Below are 19,581 nucleotides of genomic sequence, written 5' to 3'. Positions count from 1 at the left end.
ATAGTACTTTTTGATCCAATCATTCAGGAACTCAAGATGACAAAAGACTACAATAAATTCAAGCTTTAAAATGAACTGATTTTATTAATCATAATCACAGCATCATTTTTATACAGTAAAATATAAATGTTTTGTGCGTCTGTGTCTTTGTGTGTGTACAAGGACAGTTAAAAAAAAAAAAAATCCATCTGCAAAGTACACCTGGTGGGTCAAGTCCTTTGTAATCATTCTCTAATGTCCTGGAGAACCAGGGTCCCTGTGGGGAACCACCAATGCACTGAAGAGAGACCTTTAAGGCAGATCTGGGTCTGAGGAGTTATTCAGCTTCTGCGAGCCTCTTTCCTCAACTGCAAAGCAAGAATCAAAGAGTCACATGGCAGGATGGTTGGGAGGCTTAGAGGCATGCAATGGCCACACCAAATGGGGCTCTCAAAGTGCAGCACTGTCCCAGTCAAGGACACAACACATGCTTATTCATCCTGCCCTCACAACAATCCTATCATTAGGCCCATTTTAGAAGTGAGCCACAGAAAGATCAGGAACTTGCCCAAGGACCCACAATAAACTGCAGAACTGGGATTCAAGCCCAGGCAATAAACTCGTGACATACACCTGCAGCACAGAACACTGGGCTGACCCACGACCATTACTCAGCAGGGCTTGTCCCACTGCTCCAAGAAGGCCCTCTTACAGCAGAGAGCAACTGAGATGAAAAGTCAGGCCCCCATCAACAGCAGGAGCCTGCAGAGGGACCGGGAGCAGTGCTTCACAACCTCTGGATACTGGAATCTTCCACCTACACCCCAAGGAGGGAAAGCTCCTTCCTCTTACCCACTCCCCAGGAGTTCAGGGTGGGGCAGGGCTGCTGACAGAGTTTGCCTCTTGAGAGTGGGCCTCCCCCTTTTCCAGTCACACCACTAACATTAAGTTTTTGTAAGGAAAGGATTTAAAGGTTTGAGGGTTTTTCTCCCTACCTTTTTACTTATAAGTTAAGAGGGCATGCTATTTTTAACTATTTCTAAATTTCAGGAATGTGCAAGTTCCTAGTGGAAGTTGTAGACAAACTAGCACAGGTCCAAAATAGCAATTCTGGATATTTGCTCCAATTATGGAAACAAATTTGTCTGAGCTTTAAAGGGAGGTAATGAGACAGCCCAGTCCAGTCCCAACTAAGCAACTTCAGACCTATACCTGCAAGACCAAGAAAGAAAGAAAGAAATCTAAAAGGCAAAATACCAAAAGTCTGGAATTTACTGTACCAAGTACTTCATTACATTTTCATAAAGGAGGCATACTGCAGCACTCCAATCATCCAATCAAATTTTTTTTCCATGACCTCTGCATGGCCGGACCACTAGCTCTGGCCCCACTTTAAGGCCCATTTTCTGTGAGACTATCAGGTAAGGCCTAGCTCTGGGCTCCAGTCACCTGCACCATTTCTAAAAAGCAGAAGAAACTTGATGGAACAATGTGCAACCTGTCCAACTCAGAATAAAGCTGGGGCTAAGGGCTGCTGAGGAATCATGCCTCATGGTCCAAAGGTCCATGTCCTGAAACAAAGTCACCCCATTCCATTCCATGCCACTCCCTGCCATGCTGGGGCAGTTGGGCAGAGCTTTCTCAGGAAATAAAACAGGAAATGTGGAAAGGACAAAGGGAAGTTATGACCGTGTACCTCTGGGGCTTGGTGGTTACCATTTAGCTTGGCTGAGAAGCCATAGGAAGCCTTAGGGCTTCCATCCAGCCACTACCAGTGCCTTCACCTTACACAGAAACCACAGCTCAGCCAGCTGACCAGGCAACAGCCACCAGACATGTTTAGGCATCTGCGGAAACCAGGGCAAAGTACAATTTCCATGTGTGTAATAAAAACACAGACTACCAAGCACAGAACAAAGCATTACTCTAAAATTTGGGTTTACTGACCGAAGTAACAGGTGGGAAAAGGAAGCAGGAAGCTAGGCAGCACTAGCTGAGCCAATACAGTCAGACAGACCCACAGCACTGGCATCGAAAACTCACTTAGGCCTGAGAAACAAAGCTCTTGTCATGCTTCTGTGTAGTTTGTGATTATTTCCTCTTATTTCTGCCTTAATATGTAGTGATGTTTCGTTGTGTTGTGAACATCAAACTTGCTTAGATAGGATAAGAGGAACCAAGAAAAGAGGAGTTTTTGCCCAGGTCGAGGCCAGAGAACTAAAGAGGAAACAACCTCCTTCGAGTGCAATGGAGGCGAGCAGCAGGCATCCAGGGGCGGGGACCCAAGGGTGAGGGCTGAGGCCTGGCCAGTGCTCCCCACCCGGGCCCCTCCTGTCCCTGCTGAGCAGTTTTTCCTTTGCAGACCCTGAGAAATGAGCCACCAGGAAAGAAAGGACTCCGCTCAATCTGCAGGTGAACACCAAAGAAGAGTGGAATGTGAAAAAGCAAGCCAATCCATGGTAAAGGACAGGTGACTTCAGAAGGGAAAAACAAACAAGCCAGAAAAAAAGAAAGAAAAAGAGTAAACACCCACAGTATAAATGTCCCAGTACTTCTCTGCAATGTTTGCCTCTAGTAATGGCAGAGATAGGAAAGTCCCTCAGAGCTACACTGGAGAAATCCAAAGGATGGCGAGATCCCCCAGGCTGTCCTGGTGGAGATGACATCAGCAGAAACAATCTTGCATGGTCTTTCCCAATATGCATATTACAAGTGAGGAAAAGAAAACAAGAACAAATTCTGAGTCAGACCCTGGTTCGGAGCATCATGACAGCTGAATTGATAAAGGAATGCAATCACAAATATTTACCACTGAAGGAATGCAGAACATTAGCTCAGGTGATTAATAAAGAAAGTAGTAAGGACTTTTTCAAAGGCTGCTTCTTGCTTATGAAGTAAAACATCTCATTCAAGTAAAATTATATCCAGAAATTTGGGAGGAAATATGACTCATTTAAGAAAACCTCACAAAAGTTTATTTCACAGATACTTGAAAGTTCTAAAGGCCAAAGTAATTTAAAGAGGAAAAAAAAAAAAAAATCTCCATTTTTTTTCTCTTAAAAAAATCAGAACTATAAACCCAGAAGTGACAGAGCAGGCTTTCAAAACACTCTAAGATGTTCATATCCTTTAATTCAAGAATTCTAGTTCTGGGAATTTATATCCAGGAACTAATTATACAAATGAAAAAAGAAAAATGAAATTGTCAACTGCAAATGCATCTACAATAAAGCAAAAATAAAAGTGGAAATAACCTAAAATGTCCATTATCAAGGGAATGTTTTAATCTCATTACATTAACAGGCTTACACAACCATTAAAAATCTTTTTAAGAACAATGATAATAATATGGAAAAATATTTGATAAAATATTTAAGGGGATCTGAACAACACAACTGTAACAGTGTAGACTGATGAGGAGAGACAGGGACATGTAGCCAGGCGGTGGGTGTGTGCGCTCAGTCATGTCCTACTCTTTGAGACTCTATGGACTGTAGCCTGCCAGGCTCCTCTGTCCATGGGATTTTCCTAGCAAGAAATACTGCAGTAGGTTGCCATTTCCTCCTCAGGGGATCTTCCCAACCCAGGAATCAAGCCTGTGTCTCCTGCATTGCAGGCAAATTCTTTACCACTGAGCCACCTGGAAATTTTCAGTTTACCAGGAATCTTTCTCACCCTCCACACAATGTAGCCAGTGCAGGCTTCAAACTCTCTCCCCTGTCTACAGCCCTGGGGACCTTGAGTTCAGCACATGGCCTCACTACCTTCGGTACCCTCATATTCAGACTGGTAACCTGGGAGTCTCAAGTATCTCTGTGAGGACAGACAGGGGCAATGCAGCTCTCCAGCCTCTTCTGAAGCTTGGAACAAAGCAGTCAGTTAGTAGGTGCAGCTGCTGCTTCTAAGATAACTTTAAACCGCAAAGCATATGGAAAGTAGAACACAAAGAGTTCTTTATTCAAAAGAACTCTATTTTCTATGTTGTGCCTTCAATTTTTAAAAGACCAGAAAGCAAAGAAAGTCTTTTGACATAAAAGTGACTGATATTTACAAGCATAAAAACAAACATCTGCTGTAATTTACCTGTACAGATGATCTTCCTTTGCTCTCACGTCAATGAAACATGAGCTCTTCTGCAATTTTACAAAGTGTTGTGCAAATGGACACTTTGCAGAACTATAATTTCTTCTCCCCTAAGTGAGTGCTTTTTCAATCTCATACGGCACCTTTTTAGAAAACAGCTAGTGGAAGGCGAGGCAAGAGCACTCCCACCAAAGCCAGGATCTCTGAAGTCCCAGCTCAGCTGTTTAAAAGCCTCTCCCTTTATGCAGTATCTCCCCACTGCATACATTAGTGCAAACTCTTGGATTATCTTTATCAAGTTAGTTGTAGGCAGAGATCCTGTCTTAAACAAAAGACCACATAACTTGTCTCTTTTCTGTGTTTCCGAGGGGTGGGGAAGGAAGATTAACTTACAGATTTTTTTCGTATTTGAGGACAAGTGACTCAGAATGCACCTATTCAAGACAGCAGATAAACGTGGCTTCAGAGTCAGGCTGAGGGCCAGCTCTGCCGGTGACCCTGTGAAGGTCACTTCATCTCTCAGAGTTTTGGTTTACTCTTGTGTAAAGTGGAGTTAACTCCATCTGAAGCAAAAACTGAATGAGCCAGAGCATAAAGCTTCCTGTAGGGTCCCCCACGAGCCCTCACAGCCAGAGGCCTGTCCCAGACGGCAATGCCCAGCCTCTGCTCTGCCCTCTTCACTGGCTGCCAGGCTCCTTAGCTGATGACACCTTCACTGGTGCAGAGGGCACAATCACTTCGATAATTAAAGCATCATCATGTCACAGCTAAACAGCACCCAGGTAGGCCCTCTCCCTCCTCCAGCAATCAGCCAGCTACAGAACCCACTAATAGCAGGCCTGGAGGTCTACATGGGCTGTGGAGCCTGCTCTGTGGTTCTGAAGACCACAGCTCACACTTGGCACACTTAGTTGGCGACAACATAATTGGATACTATGAAACACAAGCATCGTTTAAAATATGAAAATATTCACAAACTATGGCTTGGGTATCACTTTACAATAATAAAATCTCATGTATTCAGTAGGAAACGTCAAAGCACTAGCCACAGTTTATTCTCTATGTTAAAGACCACCCTGCAGGTCGCAGCAGAGACCCCCCCATAACTGGGCTCTCTAAGAACTATGGACTCAGGCTGAGGCCCACATGGGGTCCTGGCTGGCCAGCCTCAGGCAAAACCACTGACCCTCCAGACCTCCCTCTTATCCTCCTCTGGAAAATGAAGAGGGGAGCAGACCAACAAGGCTGTTTTGAAAACAAAATGAGGGCTATGGGAAGATTCCTGGTAAACTGAAAATGCCTATGAAACCAAACTGTTATTTTAATTATAGAGTCAACTTATTGCTTAAATATTAATTTTTAAAGTAAAAAGGCAATGTAACAGTGTGGAAATCAAGAAGAAACTTTCCATTATTCTACAACCTTAACTATAGTCACTGTATATTGTTTTAATATTTTACACATGTGATGAATGTACCTATTGCTTTACAATTTGCTTTTTCAAGTCTTTATATTTTTCATTACCTGAGTAGGAGCTATTGTCACCATCAAACAGGGTCCCTTCCAACTCTGAGTCGCTAAAGCCAGTCACAACACCAAAGGTCAGACTTTCTAAAAGCCTATGTAACACTCAACTCAAGCACAGAATCACCAGCCCAGATGGGAACAAGGCCTCTGGGTGGCAGGGATACCCTCAAAATCCAGGGAGGATAAGATCGCCTTCAGGCCTTCACCCCAACCAAGGGGACAGAATCAGAGAGAAGCTTAGAGGAAGAGAAGAGACAAGACAGGCCTTGTAAGTGGCAGGATGGGAGGGCATTCCAAGCAGGATTGGAAGCCTCGTCCACATCAACCACCCCAACAGCATCCCTGTGACCTTGAGTCACCAAGGAAAGGTCTGAGTATACTGAACGGACTTAGGCTGAGAAAAGAATAATGCATCTTAGGATATTCAGTAGAGTTGGATAGTGTAACATCAGTTTAAGACCTTTAAAGGTGTATTTTCTCTTAATTAGCCAAATCACACAGTAGGCACTGCGCTTCGAGGGATACCAATGGTACTGGGTTGGCACCACAGACCAGGCACAGGTGCTGAGCTCAGGGTCTACAGTCCATTCCCACACATTGCCCTCCTCAAGTCATACAAGGAGGGGCTCCCTGGTTTGGGAGATGTTGAAGCATTTGGCCAAGGAAATTGCCTAGTAGTGGAGCCGGAACTCAAACCCAGGGCTGTGTGGCTCTGAAGCCATGCTACCTGCTATATCTACTGCAATATTACTTTTTCTTTCTCTCTTTTTTTTTTTTTTTGCAGGAAAAAAGTGAAAGTGGCAGTGAAAGATACACACTAACTGCATGGATCTGTGAGCATAAGCCATATGAAAAGAGAAGCAGAACCCAGGCAGCTGCTGTATTACCAACATAAATACAGGCAAAGAAATTGAGTCAAGACTGATGCCAACCCCACTGTGGAAACCCCTCTCATTAGAGATTAGCACTGCTTCCTAAGAACTTCCACGGAAATCCCTGAGCCTCCAGGACATAAGTGACTTTTGTTAAAACGAGACACTTGAAACACCCCTCCCACATCTGCATCCCTGACTTCTCGCCTGAAGTCTCATTCCTGTGCAAAGCTTCAACCTGCTATGTCTGCTACCCCAAAATGGCTCCTCCATCCTCCAGAAGGAGGCCCAAAGCCTTGCCTGGCCTACAAGGCAGGTCACACTATCTGAAGCCTGCCCACCCTCGGGGGCCCCTCTCACGCCTCCACATTCTTTACAACTCCATACCCTCTGCCTGGGACTCTCCTTCCAGTCACTGTCCGCCTGGAGAGTGGCAAAACCACTGCAAGGTCACCTCCCTGAAGGTGAGCTCTCTGCGGTGTCCTGAAGGCAGTCACATCCACCCTCCTGTCTGCCCCTCCTTTGTACATACTCCCATCTGCTACTGTCACAAAGATAGGATCGCTTCTAAGCTCACCTCCTGACCGAGAGTCACCTGAATCTCAGTATCCTAGAACTGCCAGTAGAGCCAAGCATCAGGGGCACCGCACACACAGTGGCCAGGAAGGCTCCCTTCAACCCACCTTGCATACTCCCCTCATCAGTGCACACTCCCTTCAAACAGCTCAGGAAATGAAATTTAAATAAAAAGCAGGAACTTTGACACAGCAGCCTAATGGAGTTCCCCAGCTCACTACTAACAACTCTGCTCCTCTATCAATATTTAAATCACAGACTGGCCTCTGGAAGAAAAGAGCCAACAGAATGCAAGTTTCCTGGCCACAGTGTGTGTGCATCATGGCGTGCATGTGCTCCGTTGCTCAGTTGTGTCACTCTTTGTGACCCTGTGGACTGTAATGCACCAGGCTCCTCTGTCCATGGGATTTTCCAAGCAAGAGTACTGGAGCTGGTTGCCATTTCCCTTCTCCAGGGGATCTTCCTGACCCAGGTCAGAGGAGGGCCCATAAAAACTAGCAGAGTTCACAGCAGGCAGTATAGTTAACTGGATGCCACCTCTGCCCAGTGGCAGCTGCCTGGAGTTTACCCTTCATCACCAGCCTTGCCCTCTGACAGCCTCACCTCACCACTGCCTCTTGCGAGCAATTCCCAGGAAGCTGACACATGACATCAGGCTTTATGTTGGACTTCAGTGAGTCTGTCCATGTCTGCCTCGTTCTCTCCAGTATTCTAAAGAAAAGCACTGTGAAATGAGCAAATAACCCTTTTCCACGCCTGGAGAGTTGGCCAGTCTCCTTACAGGTATCAGACGTAACAAAACACATATGTATACTACATTTGAGAGGTATGTACTATAGACCATCCTATTTCCTCCAAGTCTGATTCTTCAACACATATTCATTATGATGAGTCTTTTCATCAGTAATAAACCACTTATATCTGTGAGGCTTTATAGTTTAGTATACTTTTGTATACACAACTTCTTTACATAGCTGATACTTTGTACTCTGTTAATAAACTAAAAAAAAAAAAAAAAGTCCCTAAAATATTCAGAATCTGACCAGAGGGCCACAGGAAGCCACTTTTGGATAGTCATGGTGGTTGGCACAATCCACACCTGACTCTCAAACACCCTCCCCACCCCCCCTCCACCCCCCCACCCAGTGGCTCTGGGCTTAGGGAGGCGCCTCTCAGGCTGCAGGAAAAGTCTCATCTATGAGGACATATTTGCCAGAACAAGTCAAATGTTAGGAATTTTCTCTTAACATTTATTTCACAAGTTTCTCAAGTGCCATGCAATTGGAAAGTAATCATTTCAATGTACGCTTTAATCAATAAACATGAAACAAGTATGCTCAAAACACTCAAGTCCTACAAACGTTTCCCAGTGAAAAGTATGGCATAAAAAAAAAATAACAAAAACATAATAAGTAACCTTTTGACAGTCAAGAAAGGTGTTTAGTGATCCAAATTCAGACCAAAAAAAAAAAAAACCAGTCCTTTCAGCAGATGAACAAATATTTCCTCTGTAAGTGACACATTCTGAGATATTTACACTGCCAAACATAACTCATAATGACAACCACCAAGGAAGCTAAACCTAATGGAAAAACCCCAGGCTGGCAATCAGGAGCCCTGACTCTGGTCCCAGGACAGGCTGCTGGCTGTGTAATCCTACTAAAGTGGTGGCCAGGCCTGGTACCCCTCTCTCTAGGGGAGAAGAATATGCCTATCCTAAGAAGGAGTATCCATCACCACCCACACCACTCAGAAATGTTTGGGGGATTAAAAAAAAAGAGAGATGAAAATGCTCTGGAATGTGTCTTCCATAAATACGAGGCATTATTATTATTAGCTCAAAGATGACCAGGAAAATAGAATTATAGAATATCAAAGGTGAGAGGGAGCTTAGAGGAGATGATCCAGGAGTTCCTAATCTGGGGTCCAGGACTCTGATGCTGTCCATAGGTGTGCTTTCTGGGAAGAAGTCTGTACTTGTTATCAGTTTCTCAAACGGTTAAGAATCTCTCAGGCTCTCCTTTTACAAACATAAAAACTGAGACCCTAAGGTATGTGGCTGTCCTGGGCTCAGGACTAGTCAGGAAAAGGCTGGACTGAGCCCAGGGCTCCTAGTCTCCATCTACAGTCTACAATCCCACTCTACAACCCCACATTCCAGGGAGGAAAAAAGTCACATAAATCTCATATAGCCATAGAGCACATTAATATTACACAAACCACTGCATATGTTCTTTCTAAAGTTATAGCAAAATTTCCCTCCTTTCATTTTCCTTAAGGCTTCTTGCTGAGGCCTTTGATCACTGAGACAGCATTTTATTCATTTCTACACCCTTATATCTTGTTCTTTCAGTCCCTAATGCCAAGACACTCTCAAATGACATTTTAATATTGAAACTAAAGCTTTTATTCTAGGAAACAAGAAAACTAGAATCCATGATGCTCAGTTTTACCAAGCAAACAGATAAACATACAATCATGGGAATAAATGCAAGATAATATACTAAAGTAATGCATTTTTGTCATGTTGTGTCTTTAATCAAAATACTAAAGCTTGTGCTCTTAGATGGCCATTGTCCCTGAAATAGTTACCTTTGGAACTACATGTATGCCAGGAATGTTGCATTGCACAGAATGTTTTGAGTTCTTCTTTAAAGATCATCTCCAGTCGGCAGAGCACAATCGTTTGAATACAAAAATCTGAAGGAATTCCTACACAGCCATCCCAGGGACAGAACTGAGCCCAGCAGCAATCAGATTTCAGGCACTGACATGCCTTCAGGTGTGTGAAGGATCCCAGCCAGGGCCATGAAGAAAGGTCTCTACGCATGGAATGCAAACTGACTTCCTAACGAAGGCACTGCTGTGCTGCCTTCAGGTATGCGGCTGCACTTCCAAACAATCTTAATTGGGGGGAAAAAAAAAAGGGTGCCAGCACCATCGCTCACATGAATGTGGCCATTACCCAAATAATCTACAGGGTGGCCTTGACAAAGTCACCAGCACAATCCGATGGCAGATAAGGCAGGCCTGAGTCAGATGAGAGGTCCAGGTGAGGGTGGCCAGAGAGCACTTGGTAAAAGCTATCATGATCTCTAAACACAAGCTGCTCTTACTATTATTAAGGAATCTGTGCCATCTTTTTGATATTCCATAACATCCTGGACTCAACCGTGACCCAGTCAGAGGAAGGAAACCTGAGCATGAGGCCCTTAACTCGTCTGAACAGACTTCCAAGTGGATAAACAAATGAGAAAATTTAAAGACAAATGCCCCTCAGCTCCCACCCCAGAAAATACCTGGCCATCAGAAATCTGGACTGGGCATCCAGGACTGGGGAAAGCTAGCTATATGTTTCAGCAACAAGCTGTGTTCAAAACCCAGGTATTGCTTTTTATACACACCTACTTTTAGATTATTTAAATCTTATGACCTATATCTTACACACTGAGGGCTAAAAATAATACAGTTCCAGTTCCCCAACAGTGTGAGTTAAGAATGACATTTCCATTCAAATGAGTTTTCATTCTTCTCCCAAAAAGTGAATTCGGAGTACAGACCTAATCTCTCATCTGTTCTTCTGTGCTTCATTCCTTTCCCACGTAATAAATATCATCAATCTCATGGCCAGTTTCTTTAAAGCTCTCAGACAATTGTCAAGAGAAAAACACAGCACAGAAAAGTTTTTGATGTAGTGGTCTCATATCTCAACTAACATAACTTCACCAAGGAGATTGTGAAACTCTAGAATGAAGTTTAAGTGCACATGTGCACACAGATTATTGTTTCCCACATAACTCAAGAGAAATCCCAGTTGCAGTGGCTCCCCTTCAATGATTGTACGAGGAGGCTGCTGGCAGGCTGGTTATTCAAGTCGAATAAGAAATTTCAGGCAGGAAGGGGAAGGCCCGCATTCAAAAGAGACCATCTGCTTGGTTCCCTTGCCCGGGGCTCCAACCTGCCCATCCTTCAGCATACTGGGAATACTGGGGATGAAGGAACCGCAGAGAAAGGAGATAACCGGTGTGAACTCACCACTTGGAGTTCAGGTTTAAAATCTCTGAGCTGGCCTCCTGATTTTCATCAGGACAGCCAGGGAGTGTTTGGTAAACAGTATAATGAGTAGCCGTGGAGACTCAGAGCAGCCAACCCTCCTTAACCACAGAAATACAGGACAACTGGGGTAAAGGAGAGAAAGGGAAGACCCAGGACTGGTGCACAGACCCCACCTGGGGGCCATCTTCCCTCAGGCGTCCAACCCTCGAAGGCTGCAGCTGTGTGTGGGACCCGAGGAGACAGCAAAGCTCGCTCCCCTTGACCAACTCTGTCTGAAAAGAAAGCCAGCCTCCTCCGGTGGAAGCCGAAACCCAAAGGGCCGCTGAAACGGAGCGGCAGAAATCACTACCTCTCCAATCCCAGGCCTCTCCGGATGCCCCAGCGGGCTGGAAACCCCAGAGGAGGAAGGGAGCTCCGGTTTCTAAAAAGTACGGTCTGGGAAGACTCCTTGGGCCAACGGGGCAAACGCCCCCAGCCTCTCTCCTGCCTGTCCCCCAGCCCTAGGACCTGATCACAAAGAAGGGCTTGCACCCCACGCCCCCACCCCCCATGTAGAGGCGGGTGAGGGACTGGGAGGGTGGGGAGGAAGGAAATGGAGGACAGTCATCAAAGCTCCCCTAAACCAGCGCATCCGCATAAGTGTCCCGCCTGCTCAGGCCGCCCCTCCCCTCCAGGACACCCGAGGACCCGGCCCTGCCTTCTAAGTGACGCCGACCGGCCCGCCGCCTCCTCCTGCGCTCCCCACCGCCCCCCTCACCCCAGGGACCCCGCACCACTCGGCTTCCCCGCCTCCCCTAGCTAAGTCCCTCAGAGAGTCTTCCATCCCGCTTCGGCAGCAGCACTTTGACCTCTACGGGTCCCGCTCCGCAACTTCTGTCTCAGCCGAGCTGAGGAGGACTGGTCCGCTCCCCTGTGGCGCCCCCCGCTCCCCGCCCAGACCCCGCACCCCACCTCGAAACCCGGCCCCCGCGCGCCCTCCGGAGGCCCCTCGACGTCCCCTTCAGCGCTCCCGTCGGCCCCCGGACGCCGTTCAACACCGGCTCCCCACCCCCCGCTCCCTCAGCGACTCGCCCCCGGACGCCCCTCAACACCGCTCCCCCACCCCCAGCTCCCTCAGCGACTCGCCCCCGGATGCCCCTCAACACCCCTACCCCGCCCCCCGCTCCCTCAGCTACAGGAAGTTCGCGCGCGGGCGACGCGGCCCCAAAGGCTGCCCTCAGGCGCGAGCGCGGCCGCGGCCTGACAGGGCGCGGGCCCGGTTGCCAACAAGCGCCCCGCGTCCGTCCCCCCAACCCCCGCACCCCGCGGAGCCCCAACCGTCGCGGCGCGTCCCTCACCTGGGCCGCCGCTCGTCTCCCGACACTCGGCGCGCCCCGCTCCGGCCGCGACTGCGTCTCCAAGCCCCGGCTCCGGCTCCCGCTCCGGCCCCGGCTCCCGCCCTCGCTCCGGCCGCGCTGCCCCGGCCCTGCCCTAATCCAGCCGCTGCCGCTCCTGCCGCCAGCCCCGAACGCCCCGCCCCCGCCGCGCCTGCTGTGCTCTTCCCATTGGCTGCTGAGCGTCGGGCCCCGCCCCCACGGCACCTTCGGCTCCCCTGAATGGGCCGGAGGAGAGCCGAGGCGGCACGCCCCTCAGCGAGCCAAAGGGACCTCCCCTGGGCCTCATTGGCGACTTCGCCTGTCCATCAAAGGAGGGGGCGTGCCTACTTAGCTGATGAGAGGGCGGTTGGGGTCACTTTCCCCGAGTCGCTCCAAAACTGTGGGTCCGTGAGACTTTCTCCCAGGAGCCAGAAGTGTTTCAGCTTTGCGGGCGCGCCGAGATGGGGGCCGAGGGAGGGTGGCACCGCGCTTAATGGGAATTCAGGGAAGGTAGTCTTTCTGAAAGTTTCCTTTCCGACGGCACTCACAGACACCAGTGTCATCAGGGCTTCTTAGATTCACTTGAGCCGGCTTAGTTTTTAAAAGCAGGACAGAGAGCGGTGTGTGGTTGCGCATGCGCGTGTCCGGAGCTCACGCGAAGGTTTGGGGATCCCAGGCCAAGTAACTTCCTAGTGGGGTGGCGACCCAGGGTAAACAGTAAATAAATGGCAGAAGCAGGGTCAGCAGTACCCCAGGCCTGTACTGGTTCCACAACAACCGCCTTGAAATTCAGCCGGGCGATGGTGCTGCAATATGGAAAAACGCTTAAACTAAAATGCTAAAAGGAAAAGCCGGATAGGAAATGGCGGGGACTCTTAAAACTGCTACTGTGTTTGCACAAGGATAGAAGACTAGTCGACAGAAACAGAGTGGGTTTTCCCTTTCTAAAGTATTTGTTTGGTTGCAATGTGCTTGTGATAATAATCATTGAGAAAGAGGGAAAGAAAGGCCACCACCATGCTGTGCCAGATCCACCTACTGTCAAGAAGTCCTCACCATTCTCCAGGACTCAGCCCACAGGGGCCACTCTGCCACCCAGAACACCTCTGGGTCACATGTACAGAACCCAGTCCTCAGCTGAGGTCTCCCAGGCCTCTGAGATCTGGGTAAATTGCGGTTTGCACCACTTTAACTGTGAAGATCCAAAGTCAGTCCCATGGTTTCTGAACAAGTCCCCATCGCCCCTCCCTCCAGCCTCCTGCTCTTTCCCACATGCCCGCTGGTCCTTGTCATCATCCCATCTCCAGCTGCACACACTCACAGAGTCCCCCTTCACACCAAGCTCTGGGGAGGCCAGCAGGGGTTCCTGCAGCCCGGACCCCACGGGGAGGCATCAAACCTGGCACTGCCTGGCAACACAAGACACCTCTTGAGCCCTTTTGGCCTCTTGACCCTGAAGCCACTACCTGGCCACCTGACCAAGGCAGGCCTCTGGCCTCTGGCTCCCTTCTCTTCTCTCTCCTCTCTTCTAAAGACAAAAACAAAATTCCTATCATTGCTTTCCCCAGCAGTTTGAGGCTGATCAGCTCTTTGAGTCTCACCTCTGTCCCCACAGCTTATCAGAGGATTTTTCCCAAGAGAGCTTTCCTTTCCATTCCGTGAACATTCCAACTTTGACCCCCACAGAAATTTCACAATGTTGCATCCAGCCCCCTCCTATCAGATCCAAACAGCCCCGAAGCGCCGTCCTGCCTCTGCTCCTTGAGCACGTCACTGCCACTCTCTGTACCTCTGTGTCTCAGTTTTTAGCATGCGGGCGATGGCAGGGCCCCCCACCACACAGGGTGAGGAGTGCGTGGGGCCGTCAGGTGAAAGTGAGGGGAGCCGCTCTGGCTGTGCGGGTGTGGGTGCTTGACATCTCATCAGTTAATGTAGTTGCGCTCTGTCACTGTCATTTGGCTGCCTCCTCCTCGCAAAACGTGCTCATTACCTAAGTCTGGGGCAAAGACTGACAGGTCCTTTATTAGCCATTTCCCACTAAACAACTGGGATAAACAGGCAGCCCAAGTTAAAACCTACTTTCACAGGGACTTCCCTGGTGGTTCAGTGGCTAAGACTTTGCACTGCCAATGCAAGGGACCCAGGTTCAATCCCTGGTTGGGGAACTAAATCCCACATGTTGCAACTAAGACCCGGTGCAGTCAAATAAGTGGTGCACAGTCACTTCAGTCATATCTGACTCTTCATGACCCCATGGACTGTAGCCCACCAGGCTCCTCTGTCCATGGGATTCTCCAGGCAAGAATACTGGAGTGGGTTGCTAAGCCCTCCTCCAGAGGATTTTCTTGGCCCAGGGATCCAAACTGCATCTCTTGTGTCCCCTGCATTGGCAGATGGATTCCCTACCACTGCACCCAATCAAATGAATAAAATAATTATAAAAATAGTTTCACAGAGAATAAAACAGTCTCCAAAAAAATTAAAATGTCCAGATACAGTTATTGTACAGTGGTACAGGTACATCTTCCAAGAAAAAAAATTCAAAATCTGTTACAGATACTTATTTAATTGATAATTACAATGTTTAGAGAATGTGCAGGACAGGGAATAGGGTGGATTCAGGCTGGGATGGACTTGAGTTCTGTCTTGCTTCCAGGAAGACCCAGCAAGGACATCAGACCTAGAAAAGGCCTCTCAGTGGTCCCCAGAGGGTCACCATATTGAGTGTGTGAGTGTTCAGTCATCACTCAGTCCTGTCCAGCTCTTTGCGACCCCTTGGACTATAGCCCACAAGGTTCCTCTGTCCATGGGATTTCCCAGGCAAGAATACTATAAATGGCTTGCCATTTCCTTCTGCAGGAGATCTTCCTGGCCCAGGGATTGAACCTGACTCTCCTGTGTCTCCTGTATTGCAGACAGATTCTTTACTACTGAGCCACTGGGGAATCCCTGCCATATTGAAGGCAGTGATATTTAACTGAGCCAAGGTGAATGGAAAGGATGAGCAAAGGCCCAGAGGCAAGAGATCCTGCTGTCCAGGGAGACAGGTGGGTTCTTCTTGGCTGGAGCATGTAGCCGAGCAGTGACTGGCCATGCAATTCTGGCAATCTGTTTTGCCACTCCAGGTCTCAGTTTTCTCAACTGTAAAATGGGCATAATCACAGAGTCTAGTATTTAGAGAAATTGCCAGGATTCTTGAGGTCACTCCTGTGACGCTCTTAGGACATAGCTGATACAGTCAGTGGCTGTTAAGTGTTTTACAAGGACCTCTTTGCAGTTTGTAAAAGTATTCTTTTTAAAAATTTGTGATTGGCCTTTCAGCAGCTGAGAAGCTGAGCAGATGGCCTGAAGAAGGACTTTGGATTTCATTGTCCTCCCAGCACTTCGACCCTCTCCTGAAGCCCCTGGCTAAAATGGTTTGAACCCAGCAAAAAAAAAAAAAAAAATGTGGTTGGGACTTCCTTGGTGGTCCAGTGGTTAAGACTGAGCTTCCACTGCAGGGGTTGATGGTTTGATCCCTGACCTGGGAACTGAGATCCCTCAAGCCAAGCTCACTGCAAACAAAAACAAAAACAAAAACATGTGATTAAAAAACAAAACAAAAGGAGAACATGTACTGTGCACTAAGTGCTAATACTCTGGAGACATCAGAGTGTTAACTGTTGGGGCCAGAGAATACATCTCTGGATACACCTTGGAATGAAGTGCTCCCTGCCAAGTTGTGTAAAGATCTGAATTCCTTATAAATGTGTCATTGACTAGGAGGCAGCTACCCCGGCCTTTCTTCCTTTGATTAGTTCTGCTCCATGCTAGCCTGTGCACGTCTGCTCACATAAAGGTGTACCAGCAGGTACAGGGCTCCCCTCATACCTACCACACTCAAGTCAGCACCACTGGGCAAGACACCTGGGCCTGGAAATCACTCCCTTCCAAAGTCAGCAGGATATGGTCAGCATCACGTGGACAGCATTTCCCAAAATGAGCATCTCCAGGATGCTCTGTACTGGGATCACCCCATTTTCCACAAGTCCCTCTGTTGATTCTTCTGCCTCACACAGTCTGAAGCACTATTCTGGGTGTTGACTGAGAACTCTAACTTTTTCTAAGTGAACAGGGTTACACTGTTGCCATTGGTGCCAAAGTGGAGAAAGTATCAACAATGAAACCAATACTTTCAAGTTGGGTGTTTTGAAACTCTGACAGAAGACCTGTCAGGCCCAGACTTCATATGTGATACATTGTAAAGTATTTTCTACCATGTGATAAAGATTTGAACTCCCTTAGGACTCCTTCCTTGAGTCCCTGCATTTCAGGAGGATGAGGTCCTGAACACCACAGTGAAGTCATTCTGAATGCGAAGTATCATCTTATGCCTTTCAGGCTCCTGGATCAGATAAACTGAAAGTCACCCTGTGATTGTAAAACAAGATTTTGTTTACAGTGTTATCATGCTTCTCTACTAATGTGAATCCAGATTTCCTTGATACAAAATAAAATTAGATACTGAAGCTAACTGTTTTTGAAAAACTGGAGCAGTCTCAAAATGCATATTCATCAAAAAAGTGACATCTGTGGGACTTCCTAGGTAGTCCAGTGGCTAAGACTCTGGGCTTCCAATGCAAGGAGCCCAGGTTCCATCCCTGGTCAAGGAACTAGATCCTGCATACCACAACAAAGATAGAAGATCCAATGTGCTGCAACTAAGACCAGGCACAGTCAAATCAATCAATCAATACATAATTCTTTTCATTTGAAGTGACCTTGCTCTTGTTGGTTAGTTGTATAACAAATACTTAAATGTTACAAATTTGAACTTATAAAAGAAGTTGTACCAATACTTATAAAATAAATGTACAGCAATAAAATGCTGCTATTGGTTACATATAGGATATTATGGAAAGACTCCCACCATTAAAAACATAAAGAGGGTTTGAAATCACAGTTGGAGACAGTGGGGAGCTATCAAGGGTTGTTCTTGGCTCCCAGACCAGCTATTACCAAAGGTTCTCCTGACCAGAAGTGACCTTCATCTGTGTATCTGTGCCTGACTTGTTGAATTACCATCCTGGAATGCTGGACAGGGGCTCTGCCTTGGAGATGTCTGCATCTTGCCTTGGTGGATGTGGGCACTTCCAGGTGGGCTGAACTTAGGACTCCCTCCCCAGCCAGGGCTTGGGATTGAGGTGACTGTATGCCACTATCCCGGCAGTGGTACAAGAAGTAGTACTGCAGTCCAGCTCCCACCCTGACTCTGGTTAAACATTTAATTGGGTCCCAGTCCCTTCCTGGTGGCAGAGGAAAAGAGGAGAGGTCTGAGCACCACAGGTCCAGTTTTATCTTTTGCTAAAAAAGGATTCTACCCCCCACCCCCCAGCAATTAATCAAGCCTAGGACTAAGTCAAAGGCTCAGGGGTTCATTGTTCTTTTTTGCTTTGTTCTTGCAGCATTTTTTCTTTCTTTTCTTTTTTTTATTTTAAAGCAGGTTTAGGTCTATAGGTTTGGGCATGTCACCTCACTTCCTGGCCTCAGTGTCCTCATCTGGACAGAGAAACAGTGGCTAGCCCCTACTAGATGGGGTGGGAGGGGTAGAGGAATTAAACATATTAATAGATGAAAAAGACTTGCATGGTGCCCGGTGCAACAGAGACACTCACCCAACCAACGATGCTGCGGGCCTTGGACCACAGGGTCAGGCACATCCTCATCTGTAAAGGAGAGGGAGGAACCTGGCAGGCCCCAGCAGACATGCCAGCTCCCTCTCCCTCTCCTGCACTCCCTGCCCCACAAGGAGCAGAGCCATGGATGCTGCTCCTGAGAGTGGACATGAGGCAGGGAAGGCAGATTTCCCACCCAGGTGAGTGCCAGGCCCACTGGCATTATCACCTGCAAAGGAATGCGGGCACCATCCCTCCAGATCACAGGCCATCCCACCCTGCTGCCCTGTTCCCACCCCCATGGCCCTCTGCTCCTCCCTGGACCCCGTTCCTGCCCCCGCCTCATCTCTTGTCCATCCTTCTCACTCAGTGGGAACCTCCAACCAAGTCTGAGACCTGCCTGAAAGCCACCCTCCGATCCAGACAGCCCCACTGGCAGCAGGGGTTGGGAGGGGCCAGCCCTAGGTCAAGTTCAAGCAGTTCCTATGCCCGGTGGACTGCCCAAGGTCACCTACTTTCTCTGGGTCTGGGCAGCAAATGGTCGATCCACACCAGAGCCTGCCAGGGTAGATCCTGGATGGGTTTTGAACCATCTGAGTTGGAGCTGTGTACACCACGAGGCAGGAGTATGTGATGAAGGACTGTTCCTTTTCTTCTCTAGGATTGATGGACAGCAGCTCAGAATGTGTGGTCTGCTGGGTAACAGGCAGAGGGGTGATAATTTCACACTGAATTGTACTGGGCAAGGAGTGGGGTGGGTGGGAGAGACTGGCAGGAGGAGGCTGCTTTGGGGACCACAGAACATCAAAGCTGGAAGACCCCGAAGGATGAGCAGGAGAGTCTTCCTAAGGTGAGGAAGCAGAGGCCAAGGGAAGTCTGATGAGCTGCTGGAGGTTTTCCATCCATCAGGGCCAGAGACCCTCTCAAACCCGGGCTTTCTGACTCCTTCCTTCCTTCCCTGCATCAAGTCTTTCTCTCCGTCTGACACAGCAGACACAGGATACCAGGTACTGAGCTGGGCATGAATGAAAAATAACACTTTCCCCACTTTCCAGCAACTCATGCTAGTGGGGGCCAGAGAGGGGAGACTGTGAACAATGATCTTGAAGGGTCCAAGCAGTGCCCTGGGGGTCCCAGAGGGGTCCTGGAGGGCTCCCAAGAAAAACAGCATTTCAGCAGACTCTGAAAGATTGGCAGGGCAGGGCTTGGAAGGACACATCTGAAGGGCAAGTCATGGGAGCCATGGGTGCAGGGTTGTCAGCACACGCAGATCCTTAAAGGCTGGAGGGAAACATCCCTCCTGACAGTTCAAGACCAAGGTCAGGGGTGTCCAGCTGAGGGCCTGCTCCTGGGAGCCGTCCTCTGGGTATGTGGGTCCTGGCACCTCCTGGGTGGCCTGGGGTATAAGACAGCAGAGCCAAGGCTCCTCCCACTGTCCCTCTGAACACACCCTTCCTGTTGTGACAACTCTGTTCTCTG

The 19,581-nt window shown here is 48.2% G+C and overlaps 1 protein-coding gene and 1 non-coding gene across 3 annotated transcripts in view; one reads left to right on the top strand and one right to left on the bottom strand.

The window, feature by feature from the left end:
* The window catches only part of PACSIN2 (protein kinase C and casein kinase substrate in neurons 2), a 109,385-nt gene extending 96,804 nt beyond the window's left edge, over nucleotides 1-12,581 (bottom strand). For both annotated transcript variants that reach the window (XM_043440037.1, XM_043440041.1), the window contains exon 1: nucleotides 12,431-12,581. The gene's annotated coding sequence lies outside the window, so the exon portion shown is untranslated. The remainder of the gene's footprint in view (nucleotides 1-12,430) is intronic.
* A 1,959-nt stretch (nucleotides 12,582-14,540) lies between these two features.
* TRNAG-GCC lies at nucleotides 14,541-14,613 on the top strand. The gene has a single exon. It is a non-coding gene; the product is annotated as a tRNA-Gly (tRNA).
* The last annotated feature ends 4,968 nt before the right edge of the window (nucleotides 14,614-19,581 follow it).

This window comes from Cervus canadensis, chromosome 21 (assembly GCF_019320065.1).
Source record: "Cervus canadensis isolate Bull #8, Minnesota chromosome 21, ASM1932006v1, whole genome shotgun sequence".
Lineage (NCBI taxonomy): Eukaryota > Metazoa > Chordata > Mammalia > Artiodactyla > Cervidae > Cervus > Cervus canadensis.
The sequence above is the reverse complement of the archived record's forward strand: the minus strand, read 5'-3'. Positions and strand labels throughout refer to the sequence as shown.